The 22,483-nt window shown below is 41.3% G+C and overlaps 1 long non-coding RNA gene across 2 annotated transcripts in view; it reads left to right on the top strand.

The window, feature by feature from the left end:
• LOC133260780 (uncharacterized) overlaps window positions 1-22,483 on the top strand; it is a 181,235-nt gene that overhangs the window by 136,211 nt on the left and 22,541 nt on the right. For both annotated transcript variants that reach the window (XR_009740964.1, XR_009740963.1), the window contains one exon: window positions 3,458-3,603. This is a non-coding gene — a long non-coding RNA (uncharacterized LOC133260780). The remainder of the gene's footprint in view (window positions 1-3,457; window positions 3,604-22,483) is intronic.

Here is a 22,483-nt window from a genome sequence, read left to right as displayed (position 1 = left end):
TTTGTGACCCCATGGACTGCAGCACGCCAGGTTTCCCCATCCATCACCAACTCCTGGAGTTTACTCAGACTCACGTCCATCGAGTCAGTGATGCCATCCAACCATCTATCCTCTGTCGCCCCCTTCTCCTCCCGCCTTCAATCTTTCCTAGCATCAGGGCCTTTTCTAATGAGTTGGCTCTTCGCATCAGGTGGCCAAAGTATTGGAGTTTCAGCTTCAGCATCAGTCCTTCCAATGAATATTCAGGACTAATTTCCTTTAGGATGGACTGGTTGGATCTCCTTGCAGTCTAAGGGACTCTAAAGAGTCTTCTCCCAACATCATAGTTTGAAAGCATCTGAGGGAGGTTGTCGATTATGTGTGTGATGGGAAAGATTTTCAGGTTAGAGCAGATACAGAAGGCATGAAAAAGTAAAGCACCGGAGTGATTAAGAACAGACAACTCCTTAAAGAGGACATGGCTGATTCATGTTGATGTTTGGCAGAAACCGGCGCAATACTGTAAAGCAATTATCCTTCAATTAAAAATAAATAATTTTTTTAAAAAGGATTGCTTGCCTATAAAGAGAAAAAGACACTAGGTTAGTATTTGGGATCTCTTTTTAGAAGCATTTATTTTCTCAAGGGATAAGGCTGTCTGTCGGTTTGCAACCCTGAGAGGTCTGGAGATGAAATTAAACACTGACTCCCTTAAAAGAAGGACAAGAGAAAAAAAAAAAAGAAGAAGGACAAGAGGAACTAAGGGAAGAGGCGGATATCCAGATTGGTAGGTGGCAGTAAGTTTCAATAAGCAGGGAACGTACGTGAGCGGAGACCTCTGCCTGTCAGAATCTTAACAGTTTGTACAGACACTTTCCTGAGGCTCAGTCACATACGCTTTCCCGATGGTCCCAACACCAGGTTATTCTCTGAAGGCTTGCATCCTTGAAAGCACTCAGTGCGGCAATGGTGAAGAGACAGCACATGCCGGGGCGGGGCTCCAGCTCCTGGGCCAGCCGGCGGTCACGTCCTCTCTGCGATGCCCTCCAAAATACCATGTCTGTGTAACAGGAGAGAGGCGAGGAAAGAAGGAATCCATTTTCAGTAGATTTATGAATAAGGAGAAAGTGAAAACGTTAGTCCCTTAGTCGTGTCCAACTCTTTGCAACCCCACGGACTGTAGCCCCCCAGGCTCCTCTGTCCATGGGTTTCTCCAGGCAAGAACACTGGAGTGGGTTGCCATGCCCTCCTCCAAGGGTTTTTCCTGACCCAGGGATCAAATCCTGGTCTCCTGCATTGCAGGCAGATTCTATACTGTCTGAGCCACCAGGGAATCATGAATATGATGGGGCAAAGTTGAGTTGATTATTTTCTAAAGACTTTTATATTTTCTGTGAAATATATAGATAAACTCTTGAGAGAAAGAGAAAGAGAAATAACAGGAGGTAAGAGAGTCAACAAGAGAAATAAGAGAAACCTCGTAGGATTCCTGAGCCGGACTGAAGCCCCAGTTTAGCTTATGATGGTTTTAGTCCCCTCACATGTGTGTGTTTGCATCAACTCCACAGCTCACACGAGGGGGGCAGACCATCCACCTTGTTTCCTGAAAGGATTGGAAGGCAAGTTCAGGGAGGATGAGGTCTGAATTTAGTATTGCAAAGCCAGGGAAATTCTGCGGGTGATGGTATCCAGAGTGTGCCTGCACGAGTTGTCAGCTGACTCCCTTGTGGCAAGACTGCTGTGTGGTTTGGGTCCTCATCGTTGACTCGGAATCGTCTAAGACCTCAGGCTTCCCGGTGGCTCAGCAGTGAAGAATCCACCTGCAATGCAGGAGACGTGGCTGCGACCACTGGGTCGGGAAGATCCCCTGGAGGAGGGCACGGCCACCCACTCCAGTGTTCTTGCCTGGAGAATCCCATGGGCAGAGGAGCCTGGCGGGCTGCAGTCCACGGGGTCACAAAGAGGCGGATACGACTGAAGCAACTGAGCAGGCATCAGGCAAGACACAAAAGCGCTGGAATGGAGATTGAGACCATGATCCCAAACCTGCAGTGAGTGAGGCAAGAAGTGCTGACGGCAGTAGCAAATGGGGTTTAAGTATGACTTTCAGTAGGACTCTCTGATCATTATGGAACAATAGAATTGAAGGGAGAAAATACAGTCTAGACGCTTTTTAGAGTTAGCACGCAAGGAGGGATTTATAACTGGAAAGGGGTCAAAGAGAACAATGTTCGAACTTTCACAGTAAGACTTGCTAAAGAAGACGTGATTTCTGGCGCATTTAGAAGTTTGTCATTGGCTCTCACGTGTTACTGTGATATGGCACAAAGGCTTCCTTCACTTCTTCACAGATCAGGGGTTGTTTGGAAAAGAATAGGCGAATGGTGGGGTGAAAGTCATCAAGATACCCTTCCTTTTCCTGACTCCTGGTCTCTGCTGTGGTGTGGAGCAGCATTTGGAGTCATTGCAGTTACTGTCGATAATTCTGCCTGCTCTTTGTTGACATTTTACACAACAGAGTATGGAAGTCAGTTATGAATAGTAGTCACTGTCTTTTTCTTGTATTTTGATCAAAAAGACGTGCTGAACTGTCCTTGGACACATGGACCTTGTGAAAGTGGTTTCAGATATCTCACCCTGCTAACTGAACGTGAAATGCAGGAACCAGTGGATGGTGTGGGAGGCTGCAGGAAGAGACACAGGCAGTTCTTGGCTAAATGTCAACTGGGAGAGGCTTCGAAGTGCACTGCTTAACTGTGATTAACTAGTTGAGCACTTGATTTAATTAGCAGTTGCTCAATTAGAGAAGAATTTGGTGGGTAATTTTTTTTAAATTTCCACAGCTTCATTTAGTGGGTAGATTGTATCTATTATAAAATGCATTTCCATGTAATACTGATTTCTTCAATTGCTTTTTCATAAAGAATTCTAGAATTAACACTTTGAAGAAAGTTCCATATTATGCACACTAATCTTTTAAAGAAATATAAACCAAACCATTCTGATGAGTTTGCAGAGTTGTCATGCGGTCTCTTTATTTACAATCATTAGAATTTATGCTGTTCTCAGAAATTATACCTTATTACATGGCTAATTTTTATGCCATAATTAAATGTAATTTATCAAATAGAAATAAAGACAAAACCAGTAATCAGAGACTCTTCCTTCATTCATAGATATTCAGTGAAGGTGTATCCTGTAGTGAGTTTACCGGTGTTTACTCTAGAACGAGCCGAATAAAATAGTCATCATTTTTCCTTTCATCGTCTGACGGAGCACTTGGAATTCATTTGCATAGCTATACAATGCAAGTCATTACCCTCATCACAGATCTGCTGTTATGCAACCAGCAGTGGAAAAAGGGAAGCTTTTGAAGAGGGACAAGATAAAGAAGATAGATTTCTTGTTGAATGAAAGAGTTCAAAGTTCCTTTTCCTTTTGAGCAACCTGTGTTAACATAGAGTTCGTGTGATCTCAGGTTTGGCCAAATCTCCAGGAAGACAGTTTCTACACAGCAAAGTGAGGAAGACTTCAGAGAGGCCTGACTTACAAAGGAGACAGCTGGTGCTGTAATGTGTCCAGTCTGCATCCAAAGCGATAAAGAGATTAAAGTGGAGAGATAAGGTAAGTGGAAGATAAAGGATTTCTTCAGAGTTGGTGTGCTGTGCCCGTCCCCTCCCCAAGGTATGTGTGTGCACAGGAGCATGGATGTGTGTGTTGGGATGGTGAACTGTTTACTAATTCTCATCCTATTCTTCAAATCTGTTGAGAGGCGCTGCATGAAAACCTCCTGAAGATCCAGATACATGTATCTGTGGTTTGGAGAACATAGAAGCTGAGGCGGGGGATGCCTCTGCCATGCTCAGTCACTTGGTCGTATTAGACCGTGCGACCCCATGGACTCCAGGCTCCTCTGTCCATGAGATTCTCCAGGCAAGAATATTGGACTGGGTTGCCATCACTCCCTTTTCCAGGGGGTCTTCCCAACCCAGGGATTGAACCTGGGTCTCCAGCATTGCAGGCAGATTCTTTACCGTCTGAGCCATAGGGAGGCCCAAGTTCAGGATAGGGAAGCATCAGTTCCCCAACTCTCATCCCCCACCTCCATCCCTTTTCCACTCTTGACTTTCTGCAGTAATGGTCTCTCTTAATCCATTTATTGTGATTAGCAACATGGACATTCAGGTCAACACACCTGGAATAGAGTTTTGACTCCACCCTGGATTGACCCATGAGAAGTTGCAGTTTACTGAAACCCGTAGGCTTCTGTTTTATCATCTGCAAAATGGAGAGAAGTATAGTACTGACTTTACACTTACTATGACAAACCGACGCATGTCAAGTCATGAGCTCAGTGCCTGAAACCCAGAGCTAAATAGATGTTAGCTGTTCTAGAATATGGGCTTCCCAGGTGGCACTGGTAGTAACGAACCCGCCTGCCAATTCAGGAGATGTGAGAGATGCGGGTTCGATCCTTGAGTTGGGACGATCCCCCGGAGGAGGGCATGGCACCCCACTCCAGTGTTCTTGCCTGGAGAATCCATGGACAGAGGAGCTTGGTGGGCTACAGTCCAGAGGGTCACAAAGAGTTGGACACAGCTGAAGCAACTTGGCCAAATACGTATTGAAAATGCGTGATACGGAGTGGGGAGTCTTTCATAGCCAGTCGTATCCATCATATGACTACTGAGTGGAGGACAGAAGAGGCTTGTGCATAAAGTCAGGGAAGTATTCTTGCTTAGGAATTGAGTTGGCAGGAGTAGCTCTATGAAGCTACCAACCATTCTCACTTAAATGATTCGTGAAATGACCAGCTGCGTCAGATCTCTGGAACAATTATGGATCCTAGGCATTTGAATGGTGTCCCTTAAAGAGCCTTTCTCCAGAATCTTTCACTGAAAAATTTTCCAGTCAACCATTGTACTTTGGAGTCCAGGAGGGCTACGCCTTCAGCTTTGTCCTTTTCCTCACCATTGCTTTGACAATTCTGGGTCTTTCCCCTGGTTAATCTTTTCTGTTATCCTGAAAGAGTGGTGGTCTAGGACTTTCCAGGTGGTCCAGTGGTTAAGACTCTGTGCTTCCTGGGCAGGGGTTCAATCCCTGGTCAGGGAACTAAGATCCCACATGCAGCCAAAAAAATAAACTAAAAAAAAAAAAAACCACCAAGAAACAGAATGATATCATGATCTCAGTACATACTAGGAAATCATGGGTCAAAGAAGGTATATATCTTGCTTAAATTTGCATCGCTAAGTAAGGAGCAGAAATAAACAGTGTCTCACTCTTTGCAGTATCACATGACCTCTATGATTACTCATGTTCAGTTAATTTGTATTCCTTAAGTAGAGATGACCAAAACATGGACCTTCTTCTGGAAAAGGTAACATAATGACTTTTCAAAGGTACTCATAACTTTTCCTGAAATGAATTTTCCCAAGGCAAAGAGGAAGATATATTTTTTAAAAAAACCTAGAAAGAGAAATATAAATTTGGTTCACTTCATCTTGTGGCCTAGAGGTTACACTGGTGTATGTGTTTAATATTTAAACATATGGAACATAGTATTACCAGCTATAGAAATTCCAATATTCCCACACGTGGAAAGGAAAAAATGAGTTAACTGACTTCTATCATTAATCTGTTTTAGGGTATTTGGTAGACATTTCATCTAATATCAAATAAAAACAGTCGGCCCAATAAAGAGCCTTTTAAATCTTTAACTCCCAGTCAGTTTTTGTTTTTTGTTCCCCTCAAAATGTTGGTCTTAAGTTTCCATATACTAAAATGTTTCCAAATTTCATTTTTTGAGACATTATATCTTAGATCATTAAATATATTAGTCCTTACTGTTTTATCATTCAATATAGTTGTATAAATTTTGAGCAAAAATTTCAGATGCAGAGACACATTTAAATGGCATTTAAAAGTCAAACAAGAATATATCTTTGCCCTGGTTATATGCTCAAGGCAGGAAAATTAACATTGGGTATCAGATGTTTTTTCTCCAGAATTAACATGAGTTAATGGATTCATATACTGCTTTTCAAAACTACAGCTAAATAAATAGTTATTGAAAGGACTGGATAATCTGTGTAATATTACACACAGGCCCCTGGAGGCTATAAATTACCTATAATTTTGTAGATCGAACTAAGTTTTGTTTTGTATGTTTGTGTTTTGCTTTTTAAAAATTATATAAATACCAGAAATACACAGTATGAAAATATACTGAAACATATTTTATAACATATAAATTATTTTATGTCAGTTGTCATTTCTAATCTGTGTTTTTTGTACCTGAATTATACAGGCATTCACAACTGGTCAATTGCAAATATTCATGGAATAAACTGAGAATAAAATCTGGATGATATACCCCTGATGTGCACATTGTAAAATATTGTATTAGATAAATATCTGTCATACCCCTCCTTATCCTTTAGAATTTAGACTTCCTTAAGATATTACTATCTGTACTGTATTTTGAAAATATATTTTTGTGGCTCATATTTATTAAAATTTACTATGGTTGTTATTTTACTGTTTAGCATAAATAAGAAAGAATGTAAAAGAAAAAAATCTAGTGTTTTTATTGGTATCAGTATGTGCTTATATTATGTCCAGTTGAATTTATTAACCTTTATTTACATATTTTCTTTTTTCTTTTGCTAACTAAATATATAAATAAATTTCTATAATTTGCATTTAATTTTAAAATTATCTTTTTGCATATTTTATTGATCAGAGCAATATAGGAATCGATGGTGATGGGGCATTATGAAAATACTAGTCTTCTGGGCTAGAGCTGACCTGCTGCTGCTGCTAAGTCGCTTCAATCGTGTCTGACTCTGTGCGACCCCATGTACGGCAGCCCACCAGGCTCCCCGTCCCTGGGATTCTCCAGGCAAGAACACTGGAGTGGGTTGCCTTTGCCTTCTCCGTAGAGCTGCCCATATTACATCAGAAAGCCACTGAGGAATCACATTTACATGTGAGTGTTTTCTTGAATTTGGGGGGCATATAGAGATACTGCTGTGGAGAGAAAGTAATTTCCACAGAGTTGTTTCAAACCAAGGTTTCACTTAGAAGGTCTTTTCCTCCAGATACTTAGGTTACTGTACTTACAGTGAAGAGTTCTTTCTTTTTCAATCCACATTTCAGTTTTAGCACATTTCCCCAGAAAAAGTGGGAGATTGGTGCAGTCTGACGTTGATTCCCCTGAGGATTTAGAAATCCTGTACACTAATGTCACCCCACTCCAGTCCTCTCGCCTGGAAAGTCCCGTGGACGGAGGAGCCTGGTGGGCTGCAGTCCATGGGGTCGCCAAGAGTCGGACACGACTGAGCGACTTCACTTTCACTTTTCACTTTCATGCATTGGAGAAGGAAACAGCAACTCACTCCAGTGTTCTTGCCTGGAGAATCCCAGGGACGGGGGAGCCTGGTGGGCTGCTGTCTATGGGGTCGCACAGAGTCGGACACGACTAAAGTGACTTAGCAGCAGCAGCAGCAGCAGCAGCAGCAGAGACTTAAAGCAGGGTGGATGGAGTCAGCTCTGTCTGAGTGAGGAGGCCTGCGAGGCCGCTGGGTGCAGGTCAGTAGGTAAAGCTGGTTTCCTTCTCTCTTCTTCACCGCAAAGTCCAAAAGCAGGGCCCGCGCTTTTTGTCCTGGGGTCGGGGACGACTTGCCAGCCCACTGCTCTCAATCTGAGAACTTCAGCAGAGAAGCCAGAGAAGAGCGGTCAGTGAAGACTGTCACGTTGCGAGTCACGGCTTCACGTTTATCACCCCGCTTGCTCTGAGGGCACAAAGCCCCCAGGAACCCAACTGGCTGTGATGGGCCCTGGAGACTTGTCTCCATCCTTGTGGATCCCTGTCTCCCCGCCTGCAGCCAAGGTTAAAACCACCCAGTGTTGATCATCGCATCCTCAAAGGCTGTCTAGAGAAGGTAAAAAATGTTCTCATAAGCAGTCTTGCAGGCAGGAAAAATATAGGTTTGAGGGACTGCTGGCTCGACCCGTTTGTGATATGGTTATAAAATGAGAACTGTGATTTTGTTTCTTATATATTTTACAGCAAGTAAAATGAGGGTGTGGAAGCCACTTGTGAAGCCTGTTCCAGGGGCAGGAGCCTTGCCCAGGTCCCCTGCGCTCAGGACGAGAGTGGGAATTACGTGTGCAAGAGCTCAATTGTGGCTTTAGAAGGCTAACTCACTCTTCCAGGTCAATTTCATCTGTGTGCTCTGATTGTTGTTATCATTCTTTGCTGGGCCCCTTCTGCTTTGAGCTTGTTTTATATAAAGGTCCTTACATTTGTTATTTTTTGAGTAACTGGGAAAATCCTTTGCCACAATTTTCAGCTGCTCCACAGCAAAACTTCCTTCTTTTGCTTTTCTGTTCTTGTTCCTTTCCTTTTATGTACTGGTAGCTTTCTTACATAGATCCTGCACTTGATCGTTCCTCATTTTGAAAAGACAGGAAATCTTTCCAGATCAGAAATTTGTGTGAGATCTGCGTGTGCATAGAGGTGCGTGTGTATTCACACATGTGCACGTCGGATTGAGGCTAAAGGAACTTTGCTCTGGAGTTGTTGTGTGGGTAGTCGGCTCTTTGTGCAGTTCAGCTCAACAAGATGCACAGTGCGGACTTGTCTCCCCTTTTCCTCCGCTAGGCTTCCCTGGTGGCTCAGACGGTAAAGCGTCTGCCTAGAATGCGGGAGACTGGGGTTCGATCCCTGGGTCAGGAAGATCCCCTGGAGAAGGAAATGACAACCCACTCCAGTACTCTTGCCTGGGGAATTCCATGGTTGGAGGAGCCCAATGGGCTACAGTCCATGGGGTCGCAAAGAGTCAGATGCGATTGAGCGACTTCACTTCACTTTGCTCCGCTGCAGCGAGGTTGGTTGTACATCAGGGCCTGTGCGACCTCTCCTTCAGGCCATTTTTTGGGCCAGAGCCTAATCACCTGGCATCCACCTGCTAATTTTGGTTGATACTGTTATTACAAAGTTATTACATTTTAGTATTATGAAGATAATGGTTTTTTTAATGGTTTGGTTGTAAGATATAACTGGGAATCACACAAGGTTAGAATGATGAGGCTGTAATTTTGTGAGGGGCCTGTATGTCAAAAATCAGGTCTCTAAAAACTCAGAAATAGTGTTTTCCGAATCAAGGTATACAGCTATAATAAAATTCTATATTTTTGGAAATGGAAAAAGAATACTGACTGTTTTTCCACTAAAGATAGCATAGGTTCCTATATGGAAATATGAAACTTCTCTAGCTAGTAAATAACAGAAAATGAATGACTTATGCTGTCATAACTTTATTTTCTCAAATCATTTGTTTACATAGTAACCAATCAAATAGATCAGAAGTGTTTATGATGAAAAGTAAAAATTACTAGCCTCTTCTTTCCAAACCCCTGCCCACCCCCAGAGGCAGTCTTTTTAAAGGGTTGCGGTATTACCAACTTCTCAACTGGATGATGTGACCACGCCTCTATTTTTTTGCTTTACTAAATAAAATTATCTGCCTGTTGTTTAATGTACATTATCATTTTTATTGCACCTGTTATTTTCAGTCATGCTTCTGTAGGGCACAGCTAGATTGGAGGGTGGCCTTGAGAAGAATGGGTGTGAAGGAGTCAGAGTCAACAAGCACAGTCAGTTCTGTGGAGTGACTGCTCCAAATGGAGCTAGAAAAATGGACCTATAGTCAGAGCGGCATGTGCTGTAAGAAAGGTGTTTGTTTGTATTTTTTTCTTTGTGTGCGTGTATGCTCAGTCACTCAGTCGTGTCTGACTCTATGCGACCCCAGGGACTGTAGCCCACCAGGCGCCTCTATCCATGGGATTCTCCAGGTAAGAATACTGGAGTGGGTTGCCGTTTCCTCCTCCAGGGGATCTTCCGCACCCAGGGATCCAGCTCACGTCTCTTGTGTCTCCTGCATTGGCAGGTGGATGCTTTACCACTGTTTCACCTGGGGAACATCATTTGCTTCTTTAGAACTAGATAATTTACATGTTTGTAAGTCATTGGGAAAATGGAAAAGATGGAGCCATGCAGGGGAGGTAAGAAGGATCCAGAGCCATGTCCCCCGGAACAGAAGCCTGAGTGGGGTTTGCTGCAATAGCCGAGGGGCTGGCTTTAGACGCTTCACTGTTACAACAGCTCATCCATCTGAAGCATCAGAAGAAACACACAGGATTTTGCGGTTAGTTCCCTTGCATTCTTTCTGCTCTTTCCTTGTTATTTTTATTATAATTTGTTTCTATTGGTTGGCCTTTTAACTTCAAATGATACATTTATCATTCTGAATCTTTCCCCCATCTTAATTTTGTCTTCTTTACATCCCATATTACTTGCCTGTTATCAAGCTCTTAGTTTAGATATTTTGTCCTGAGGTCAGAACAAAATATTGCTAAGTCTTCTAAGCTTTGGACACAGATTAAAAGTTCAAAACAATATGCATAGCATACATTACCGTAACTCCTATTATCCCTTCACTCCAATTTGGATAGGTAGTTGTTTTCAGGGGGAAAAAAATCACCTTTCAGATGTTCTCCATCATTAATATCTGGTTAGTTCACTAGATACAACCATCCTTTTTGCTTTTTTTTCCTCATTTTGTTGTATTTTGAACTGTGGTGTTGGAGAAGACTCTTGAGAGTCCCTTGGACTGCAAGGAGATCCAACCAGTCCATTCTGAAGGAGATCAGCCCTGGGATTTCTTTGGAAAGAATGATGCTAAAGCTGAAACTCCAGTACTTTGGCCACCTGATGCGAAGAGTTGACTCATTGGAAAAGACTCTGATGCTGGGAGGGATTGGGGGCAGGAGGAGAAGGGGACGGCAGAGGATGAGATGGCTGGATGGCATCACCGACTCGATGGACGTGAGTCTGAGTGAACTCCGGGAGTTGGTGATGGACAGGGAGGCCTGGCGTGCTGCGATTCATGGGTCGCAAAGAGTCAGACACGACTGAGCGACTGAACTGAACTGAGTATACCTCAGAATCTTTGAACAGGCACATTGGATCAACATCTCTAAACATGTCTTGTTTTCATATCGTCTTAGTAGCTTTTTTTTTTCCCCTGGTTGTTTATTTATTTATAATTTTATTTTATTTTAAACTTTACATAATTGTATTAGTTTTGCCAAACATCAAAATGAATCTGCCACAGGTATACATGTGTTCCCCATCCTGAACCCTCCTCCCTCCTCCCTCCCTATACGATCCCTCTGGGTCGTCCCAGTGCTTTTTAATGTTTGAAATTATAATTTTAAAATATCTTTCCCTTGAGAAAATTGAAGGCATTCTTTCATTACCTTTGAGCATCTAGTGTTGATGATGAAATATCTAATAATACGAGAAAAGCTAATATATGGTGCCAGAAACTATTCTTAGCATTATCTCTCTCTGTCTATACTGATATCTATGTGTGCATGCTAAGTCCCTCCAGTCGTATCTGACTCTTTGTGACTCTGTGGACTGTAGCCTGCCCAGCTCCTCTGTCCATGGGATTCTCCAGGCAAGAATACTAGAGTGGCTTGCCATGCCCTCCTCTAGGGGATGGCCCCTACCCAGGGATTGAACCCAGGTCTCATAAGTCTCATTGGCAGGCAGGATCTTTAATACTAGAGCCAGCTGGGAAGCCCACTTACATCTCTATATCAAATCTATGTGTATGTGTTTATTCAATTCTTACAGTATCCGCATAAGATAACATCATTACATCCATTCTACAGAAAAGAAACTTGGGAATTGACAAGTCAAGTAACATTCTCAAGATCATGAAGCTTGCAAGTAGCTGTGTCAGGACTCAAATCAGAATGTCTGAATTAAAAAAGGAAAAGGCTTAATCACTGGGGTCTGTGGCCTCTGGTCTGTGCCAGTTCATCTGTAATTTTCTTTTCTGTTCAGTGCAGTGCAGTTCAGTTGCTCAGTCGTGTCTGAATCTATCGACCCCTTGGACTGCAGCACACCAGGCCTCCTTGTCTATCAGCAGCTCCGGGAGGTGGCTCAAACTCTTGTCCATCAAGATGGTGATGCCATCCAACCATCTCATCCTCTATCATCCCCTTCTCCTCCCACCTTGTCTTTCCCAGCATCAGGGTCTTTTCCAATGAGTCAGCTCTTCATATCAGGTGGCCAAAGTATGACTTTCAGCTTCAGCATCAGTCCTTCCAATGAATATTCAGGACTTATTTCCTTAAGGATGGACTGGTTGGAGCTCCTTGCAGTCCAAGGGACTCTCAAGAGTCTTCTCCAAAACCACAGTTCAAAAGCATCAATTCTTCAGTGCTCAGCTTTCTTTATAGTCCAGCTCGCATATCCATGCATGACTATTGGAAAACCCATAGATATGACTAGATGGACCTTTGTTGACAAAGTAATGTCTCTGCTTTTCAATATGCTATCTATGTTGGTCATAGCTTTTCTTTCAAGGAGCTAGTGTCTTTTAATTTCATGGTTGCAGTCACCATCTGCACTGATTTTGGAGTCCAAGAAAATAAAGTCTGTCACAGTTTCCATTGTTTCTCCATCTATTTGCCATGAAGTGATGGGACCGGATGCCGTGATCTTCATTTTCTGAATGTTGAGCTTTAAGCCAACTTTTTCACTCTCCTCTTTCACTTTCATCAAGAGGCTTTTTAGTTCCTCTTCACTTTCTGCCACAAGGGTGGTGTCATCTGCATATCTGAGGTTATTGATATTTCTCCCAGCAATCTGGATTCCAGCTTGTGCTTCATTCAGCCCAGCATTTCTCATGATGTACTCTGCGTATAAGTTAAATAAGCAGGGTGACAATATACAGCCTTGACATACTCCTTTTCCTGTTTGGAACCAGTCTGTTATTCCATGTCCAGTTCTAACTGTTGCTTTCTGACCTGCATACAGATTTCTCAGGAGGCAGGTCAGGTGGTCTGGTATTCCCATCTCTTTCAGAATTTTCCACAGTTTATTGTGATCCACACAGTCAAAGGCTTTGGCATAGTCATTAAAGCAGAAGTAGATGTTTTTCTGGAACTCTCTTGCTTTTTCGATGATCCAGTGGATGTTGGCAATTTGACCTCTGGTTCTTCTGCTTTTTCTAAAACCAGCTTGAACATCAGGAAGTTCACAGTTCACATATTGCTGAAGCCTGGGTTGGAGAATTTTGAGCATTACTTTACTAGCGTGTGAGATGAGTACAATTGTGCGGTAGTTTGAGCATTCTTTGGCATTGCCTTTCTTTGGGATTGGAATGAAAACTGACCTTTTTCAGTCCTGTGGCCATTGCTTTTCCAAATTTGCTGGCATATTGAGTGCAGCACTTTCACAGCATCATCTTTTGGGGTTTGAAATAGCTCAACTGGAATTCTATTACTTCCACTGCTGCTGCTGCTGCTAAGTCACTTCAGTCGTATCCGACTCTGTGCGACCCCATAGATGGCAGTCCACCAGGCTTCCCTGTCCCTGGGATTCTCCAGGCAAGAGTACTGGAGTGGGTTGCCATTTCCCTCTCCAATGCATGAACGTGAAAAGTGAAAGTGAAGTTGCTCAGTCGTATCCAACTCTTAGCGACCCCATGGACTGCAGCTTACCAGGCTCCTCCGTCCATAGGATTTTCCAGGCTGAAGAAGCTTAAGTTGAACTCTTAAGCTTAAGAGTACTGGAGTGGGGTGCCATTGCCTTCTCCATCACCTCCACTAGCTTTGTTCATAGTGATGCTTCATAAGGCCCATTTGACTTCACATTCCAGGATGTCTGGCTCTAGGTGAGTAACCACACCATCATTGTTATGTGGGTAATGAAGATCTGTTTTTTATAGTTCTTCTGTGTATTTTTGCCACCTGTTCATAATATCTTCTGCTTCTGTTAGGTCCATACCACTTCTGTCCTTTATCGAGCCCATCTTTGCATGAAATGTTTCCTTGGTATCTCTAAATTTCTTGAAGAGATCGCTAGTCTTTCCCATTCTATTGTTTTCTTCTATTTCTTTGCATTGATCACAGAGGAAGGCTTTCTTATCTCTCCTTGCTATTCTTTAGAACTCCACATTCAAATGGGTATATCTTTCCTTTTCTCCTTTGTGTTTTGCTTCTCTTCTATTCACAGTTATTTCTAAGGCCTCCCCAGACAACCATTTTGCCTTTTCACATTTCTTTTTCTTGGAGATGGTCTTGATCCCTGCCTTTTGTACAATGTCATGAACCTCTGTCCATAGTTCTTCAGGCACTCTGTCTTTCAGATCTAATACCTTGAATCTATTTCTCACTTCCACTGTATAACTGTAAAGCATTTGATTTAGGTCATACCTGAATGGTCTAGTGGTTTTCCCTGGTTTTCTTCAATTTAAGTCTGAATTTGGCAATAAGGAGTTCATGATCTGAGCCACAGTCAGCTCCTGGTTTTGTTTTTGCTGACTGTATAGAGCTTTTCCATCTTTGGCTGCAAAGAATATAATCAATCTGATTTCGGTGTTGACCATCTGGTGATGTCCACGTGTAGACTCTTCTCCTGTGTTGTTGGAAGAGGGTGTTTGCTATGACCAGTGCATTCTCTTGGCAGAACGCTATTAGCCTTTGCCCTGCTTCATTCCGTATTCCAAGGCCGAATTTCCCTGTTACCCCAGGTGTTTCTTGACTTCCTACTTTTGCATTCCAGTCCCCTATAATGAAAAGGACATCTTTTTTGGGTTAGTTCTAGAAGGTCTTGTAGGTCTTCATAGAACCGTTTAACTTCAGCTTCTTCAGCGTTACTGGTTGGGGCATAGGCTTGGATTACCGTGATATTGAATGCTTTGCCTTAATGGTTACTTTTTCTGTTAAATAGCGTTTGCTCCTCCCTCCCCCTGGAATGTTTTTGCATCTTCTCTTTACACTAATAACTGGTCCCGCAGTTTTGCAGTGCTTCTTCCAGTCGTGGGTCTTTTTGTTGCACACTGGGAAGGACCTTTGAAGTAAATGCTGATGCCTGTTCAGATCTGCGGAATTCTTCCTACTGCTTTTCATCGTCATTGTTATGATCATCACCATCATCATTTTCCCCCTGTATTTGTTTTCTATTGCTATGTAATTTGTTACAAACTCATATCTATTTACTATTTCATAGTTCTTTAGGTGAGAAGTTCAGGTGGGTTTGGCTGGCTTCTTCAGTTAGAATCTCACAAAGTTGAAATTAAGGTGTTACTAGGGCTGTGTGTTCTTCTTGGGGGTTCATGGAAGAATCCGTTTTCTTGCTCATTCAGTTTGTTGGCAGAATTGAGTTCCTTGCGACTACAGAAACAGAGCCAGAGATGCCGAGAATGATGTATGAACACCAAGGGAGGACGTGGGTGGGGAGCGAAGAGTGGGATGAACTGGGAGGTTGAGATGGACACAGACGCACCAGTGATGCTCTGTATAAAAAACTTCACTAACCAGAGTCCACTCTACAGCTCAGGGAAGCCTGCTCAGCACCCTGTGGTGACCTAAACGGGAAGGAAATCCAGTAAAGAGGGTATGGACAGCTGGTTCACTTTGCCATGCAGTGGAAACTAACACAACATTATAAAGCAACTGTATGCCAATACAAATCGCTTTTTAAAAGGAGCTGAGGTCCCTGTTGCCTTGCTGACTGTCACCCAGGGTCCACTCACAGTTCCTACAGGCTGTGTGCGTTCCCTGGCACACGGCCCCGCTCCATCTTAAAAGCCGGCATGACCTCACTGATGCTTCCAGTCTCCTACTTCCTTATCTTTATCAGCCAAATTCTATGCTGTTAAAAGGCTCACCTGATTAAAATGAGTCTACCTAGACAATGCTCTCCTGATTAACTTAAAGGCAACTGACTGACTACATTTTTACAACTGCAAAATCCCCTTTGCCAGATAATGTAATACAGTCACAGGTTCAATATCTTGTCATATATACCATTTTAAGGTCAATTTAAAAATTATTTCTGCCACAGCCACTCTCTATTTTCTGTTTCCTTTACTGATGTGTGTTGTGTGTTTTTGACTGGTTCTCTGTGTTATTTATATTTTTTCTATGTTTTCCATGTTTCTGCCTTTTTCTTCTATATTTTAGGAGATTTCTTCTACTATACTTTCCATTTCACTCTCTTTTGGAGAAATTTCTTTTTTTCTAAGAGCTTTTCTTTTTATCTTTTAAGAAATGACATTTTGTTATTGTTTCATTGGTTTATGATGTAATAGTAACATAATTTTGAACTCATTAGTTACATAATTAAAGTTTTTAGAAGCTGCTTTCTGTGTTTTGAATTATTTCTGTCTTCTCTGTTGATCACTTTTACTGTTTTTACCTAAATTTTTAACTTTTCTGTATTTAATATTTTATATGATGATTCTTAGTTATATGTTCATATTTGAGACAGCATTACTGAGAGGACTTGGTGGGTTTCTTTGACTTTTTTGAAGTAGGTTTATTTTCTTAGGTGACTGAGGATTTAACTGGAAGTGAGGATGAGACTAGATGGCTTATGTGTGTTGATAGACCTGGAAGCGGTCTGATAAACTGTGGGCCACACAAATATAAGAACAAGAGCTTTTGGAGGCTGCTTGCTTTAGACTCATACTTTGGTTTTCTCCAAACAGATTATTTCTTTTTTCTTTTTTTGGAGTATGCTATCAAACGTTATGCCCCAGGGGAAAGTCTGGCTGTCAGTGCAGAGATATTAGAAGAGAAATTATGCTGCTGATTGGCAAATTTATTTGTTGTAAACATTTTAAATCAATCTTCCTGTTTTTAATATTATTTCTCACTTTTGTTCTTTGTTGTACTGGTTGACTTCAAGACCAAATCCTTTCCAGGTTACCATCAGGTGAATATTTTCACAGCTATTTAGCACTATTTTTATGGCACGTTCTGGCCTGTAGTTTTAGCTCTTCTCTTTCATCTGTCAATCTGCTCACATATCCCTTAATCTTTGAAAAGTTTGTTGAAATATCTTTTATTCCTTGATGTACCTCTCATTATTGTCTCTAGTAGGAAGTTATTTATTTTATACTTCAGAATCTTTTCAGAGTAGTTGGAGGGATGGATAACACACAAATATATATTTCCAGCCTACCATCTTACACTGCAAGTGAAAATTATGGGTCTTTTTTAAACAGATAAATCGATGGGTTGTGTATTTTTTGAGTTTGCTGATTTCAGCATAGTAGTTAAGGACAGAAACTTAAATTTCAGTCTAAAACTAGATGTACCATTTTTACTATATACCAGCTACACCCCTGTTTAACTGAATACTTAACCAGTTACCCTAAGAATACAGTGGTTGAAACCAACTGAGACAACATAAGATGGACGTTCATCACAGAGTATATCCCGTGTTAGCACTTAGTGAGCTGTAATTGCAGCTTTTCTTGGGTGATGGGAACAGTAAAATGCTGACAGTTACCCAAAAAGATGGGTTATTTGATCTGTAGTGTTGGCATGATCATTAACATCATCAAATACTGATCGAAGAAGCTTTCAATGTCACGGGCAATAAGAACACAAAGGTATGCTGGTAAAAGCTGTCTTCCTGTAGTTGTAAATAAAAATAGTTGCTTCTTGTAACACGCATGTAGTATTTTTATGTTACAATGAGGATAAGATTTTTTTTGAGGAAATATTTCCGATTTTTACTTACAAATTATTTTAATCAGATATTCTCAGGTTCTGTGTTTTTTTCCTATGGGTAAGTAGATATGTTTCTTATTTATATAGTTATTTTAAAGGAAACACTGCTGAATATAACATATATCTGAAACACAAAAGTAGTTTTCAGTTTACATAATTATCTTTTAGTATATAAATTTTATAATATATTCAATGTTTTCTAATATGTATTGTATATTTAAATATATAGTATATATTATGTAATCTAATTGCAATATATATATAATTATCTAATATATATGTGTGTGTGTGTGTGTGTGCATGTGTGTGTGTTAAGTCACATCAATTTTGTCCAACTCTTTGCGACCCCATGGACTGTAGCCCACCAGGCTCCTCTGTCCATGGGATTCTCTAGGCAAGAATACTGGAGTGGGTTGCCTTGCTCCATTTATATATACGTGTGTGTGTGTGTGTGTGTGTGTGTGTGTGTATGGACTTCCTTGGTAGCTCAGATGATAAAGAATCCACCTGCAATGCAGGAGACCCTAGTTCAATACTTGGATTGGAAAGATCCCCTGGAGAAGGAATAGGCTACCCACACCAGTTTTCTTGGGCTTCCCTGGTGGCTCAGATGGTAAAGAATCTGCCTGCAATGTGGGAAATCTGGGTTTGATCCCTGGGTTGGAAAGATCCCCTGGAGAAGGGCATGGTAACCTACTCCAATATTCTTGCCTGGAGAATCCTCATGGACAGAGGAGCCTGGAAGGCTACAGTCCACGGGGTCACAAAGAGTCAGACACGACTGAGCGACTGAGCACAGCACAGCATATATATGTGTGTGTGTGTGTGCGTGTGTGTGCGTGTGTGTGTGTGTGTGCGTGTGTCTCTCTCTCTATATATCTCATATATATCTCCTATGCAAAAGGCCTTGTTGGTCACTATGTTTCTTCTCCATTATTCAGCCAAATATTAATTCTAATTATTGGGCTGGTGGTTGATTATTAGCTTTGAGAATAAGAACTTTGCTTCACTTTGAAAATTTAAGTCATTTATCATTATGTGGTTGGGACAACTCTGAGACGTCGTATGTTAAATTAAAAAACAAAAAACAAACAACAAAAAACCCCCACAGAAGTTCAGACTGAGTGTGCTCTGGTTAGGAAAAAGAGGGAGTTGTGAGCAGTTGCCAGTCGGTCATTTGGTTTCCATTTTCTCTATCAAAACCAACTCTGTTGTTATCTCCATTTACGTGAGCTCTGACTTTATTGTGAAATATTATCGTCTGTGCAATCACTTTGTGTTTAACGTTACTGACTTTGAGAACTTTTAGCTTTCGTCTAGAGAGCATGGATATATTCACACAATTTACCCACAAATAAAATATATGAATTTATAAACTGAAAATATAACATTGGACAAGCTTACTTGGTTTCTAACATTTGTCACATTTGACAACACTTTTTTTAGAATGTCTATTTTGAACTCCCAATTTTGGTTACTTTACTACTTTTTTATTGTCTATATTGCTTGATCTTCTTATACTCTCTGATTTTCTTCTAAATCGATATCCTTTTTTGGGGGGCGGGGAGGGACAATCACATTAATCATTCAGCTGCAGACTCTACAAACACAAATGACGACCATATTTGTATGTCCTTTATTTTCTAACTGGTGTGTTTCTCTGCCTCTAATATCTCAGCTCTATTCATCTAGCCGCTCACCTATCTTCCATCTACCTATGGATCATCTATCTGTCTTCCATCTGTCTATATATCTCTCTTCCTAGATGTTTTACCAGATAGGCCTGCCTGAAAATCCCAAGGGCTGTCTAAAACTCACCACATTACAAACCAACACACCCATAGCCTTTCCTGCGCAAAGTACTCTCTGCTGTTGTCCTACAGCATGAATCCGACACCAACAGCAACCCCAAAATCTGCTGCTTTTGTCAGTTAATAGTAGTACCAACAAACCAGTTTCCGTAACAACAAGCAAGTCAATCAAGGGTCTTCTCAATTTCTGATCTTTTTTTTTCCCATTTAACTTGTATTACTTTAAAAGTATTTTCAGAATTACCATAACTTGCTTTCTTCAAATTTACCACCAAATCATGTTGATTTTGATTGAAAATATTTATTAGATATCTGATTCCATTTCTTTAGATATCTATGTGGGGCTTCCCATGTCGCTCAGTCCATAAAGCATCTACCTGCAATGCAGGAACCTGGGTTTGATCCCTGGGTTGGGGAGATCCCCTGGAGAAGGGCATGGCAACCCCCTCCAGTATTCTCGCCTGGAGGATCCCATGGACAGAGAGCCTGGCGGGCCACGGTTCATGGGGTTGCAAGTCAGACATGACTTAGCAGCATCTTTCTTTCTTTCTTTCCATTTCATTCTGAACTCACCTTTCCAAGTCTCTGTTATCTCGTTCATTCTTTAGTGGGTGTCTTTTCATTACTATATATTTGGTCTTGTTTTCTGAAAACCTTTATGGAGAGTCAGTTATGAGCCTGTCGCTCTGCCCGGGACCTACTCCGGGGAACAGCGGAGGAAGCGCTCCGCGCGGTGACAAGGGAGCGACAGCAGGAGAAGGTGCGGCCCGGGACCGTTGGCGCAGCTTCTCTCCCCCGGACGCTGCTCCCAGCGCTCATCCCCGCTCCGTGCCCAGTGCCTTCCAACCCGCACAGGGCCTGAGACACAGATATTGTTGTGTTAAAATTATTGAGAGACTTTAATTGCCTGTGGTGTTAAATCCAAATTCCCTCAAGCCCAGCCCTTTGCTTTCTTTGCCAGCATGAATTCTTTCCTACTCTTTCCTGTACTACAGAAAAAAACAAAACCCAAAGCACTTGCATTTCCCAACCAAATCTGAACAAAACAGCACAAAGTAAATGTGAAAATTGTCCGTTACTTATTGCTATCACTGCCTGTGCCCAATATACCTACCTTCTTGTCTTCCTAGCTCACCTTTCAAAACTCGTTTTGAGTAAAACCTCCTCCATGAAGGTGTCCTGAGTGAATGGGATTCTTTCTCAAGCCTCTGCCTTCCCTCTGCCTCAAGAAGACACTTCAATTATAGTACCTGTCAAAGTAAAATTCAGTCATCTTTTACCTGTTTGTTTATTTAACTAGGTTGAGTTTGTTCAAGTCAGAGCCTGGGATATTCAGGCCTGCTATTTCTGGCGTCCAACTCAATGCCCCGCATTTTAGGCGTTTAATACAAGTTTGATGAATGGAAAGATGGAGGGGTGGGGAGATGAATGACAAAAATTTGATTCTTTCTAAAAATAATTGCTTTGAATATACCATTAGTCTTGTTCTTATTTCAGTGCCAACAGTTTTGAGAGATTTCAATGACATGACTTTTCTGATCGTGGAAAAAAATTTCTATATTTTACAACGCCAACACAAAGAGCTAAAAAAAATTCTCAAATTGCGCATTAGATTCTTTTACATTTTTAAGATTTGAGGCATGGAGGGAGAAGCTAATGGAAATTCAAAGTAGATTTGAAGGACAACTCAGTACTTACCTGTAAATAAGAACATTCTGTTTATTTTCTTCTAGTTCAGTAAGGAAAAAATACTCAACAACATGGGGGAAAATAGATCCTGCATTTTAGGTCACAACAAACAAAACTAATAAGCAGCAAACCGCAGAAACCTGTCAGCCGAAAGGAAGATGCAGCATTCATTTTCTAAACAATTCACTAGAGTGTCAACAGTCAGTCTGACAGAGGAAGAAATAAAACTTTAAAGATATATCTATTTTGCTGAATAAATCTTGAGCAAAATATTGTGCACATTGTACAGGTCTGGAGTACTGGCCATGCAAATATGATGCCATATCTCTAACATTAGATAACTAATTTCTTGTTGAGATACATTCACTTTGAAATTTGAAAATTATCCTACTGTCGTGAATATTAATTCCTTTCCCACAATAGAATATTTGAGTGGATGTTACAGAAGACTTTCTAATGAGCTATGGTGATAGAAATAGTAAGGCACACGTAATTATTTTGATATCAGCAACCTGACTCTGGTGAAAACAGAGGAAGTCATGAAAATGAAAATTGATTAGAATTATTGACAATAGATCATGATTATCTGGGTCGTGAAGATCTTTTTTGTACAGGTCTTCTGTGTATTCTTGCCATCCTGGAATGTGAAGTCAAGTGGGCCTTAGAAAGTATCACTACGAACAAAGCTAGTGGAGGTGATGGAATTCCAGTTGAGCTATTCCAAATCCTGAAAGATGATGCTGTGAAAGTGCTACACTCAATATGCAAGCAAATTTGGAAAACTCAGCAGTGGCCACAGGACTGCAAAAGGTCAGTTTTCATTCCAATCCCAAAGAAAGGCAATGCCAAAGAATGCTCAAACTACTGCACAATTGCACTCATCTCACACGCTAGTAAAGTAATGCTCAAAATTCTCCAAGCCAGGCTTCAGCAATATGTGAACCGTGAACTTCCTGATGTTCAAGCTGGTTTTAGAAAAGGCAGAAGAACCAGAGATCAAATTGCCAACATCCGCTGGATCATGAAAAAAGCAAGAGAGTTCCAGAAAAACATCTATTTCTGCTTTATTGACTATGCCAAAGCCTTTGACTGTGTAGATCACAAGAAACTGTGGAAAATTCTGAAAGAGATGGGAATACCAGACCACCTGACATGCTTCTTGATAAATCTGTATGCAGGTCAGGAAGCAACAGTTAGAACTGGACATGGAACAACAGACTGGTTCCAAATAGGAAAAGGAGTATGTCAAGGCTATATATTGTCACCCTGTTTATTTAACTTATATGCAGAGTACATCATGAGAAACCCTGGACTGGAAGAAACACAAGCTGGAATCCAGATTGCCAGGAGAAATATCAATAACCTCAGATATACAGATGACACCACCCTTATGG

The sequence above is a fragment of the Bos javanicus genome, chromosome 14 (genome assembly GCF_032452875.1).
Source record: "Bos javanicus breed banteng chromosome 14, ARS-OSU_banteng_1.0, whole genome shotgun sequence".
Lineage (NCBI taxonomy): Eukaryota > Metazoa > Chordata > Mammalia > Artiodactyla > Bovidae > Bos > Bos javanicus.
The sequence above is the reverse complement of the archived record's forward strand: the minus strand, read 5'-3'. Positions and strand labels throughout refer to the sequence as shown.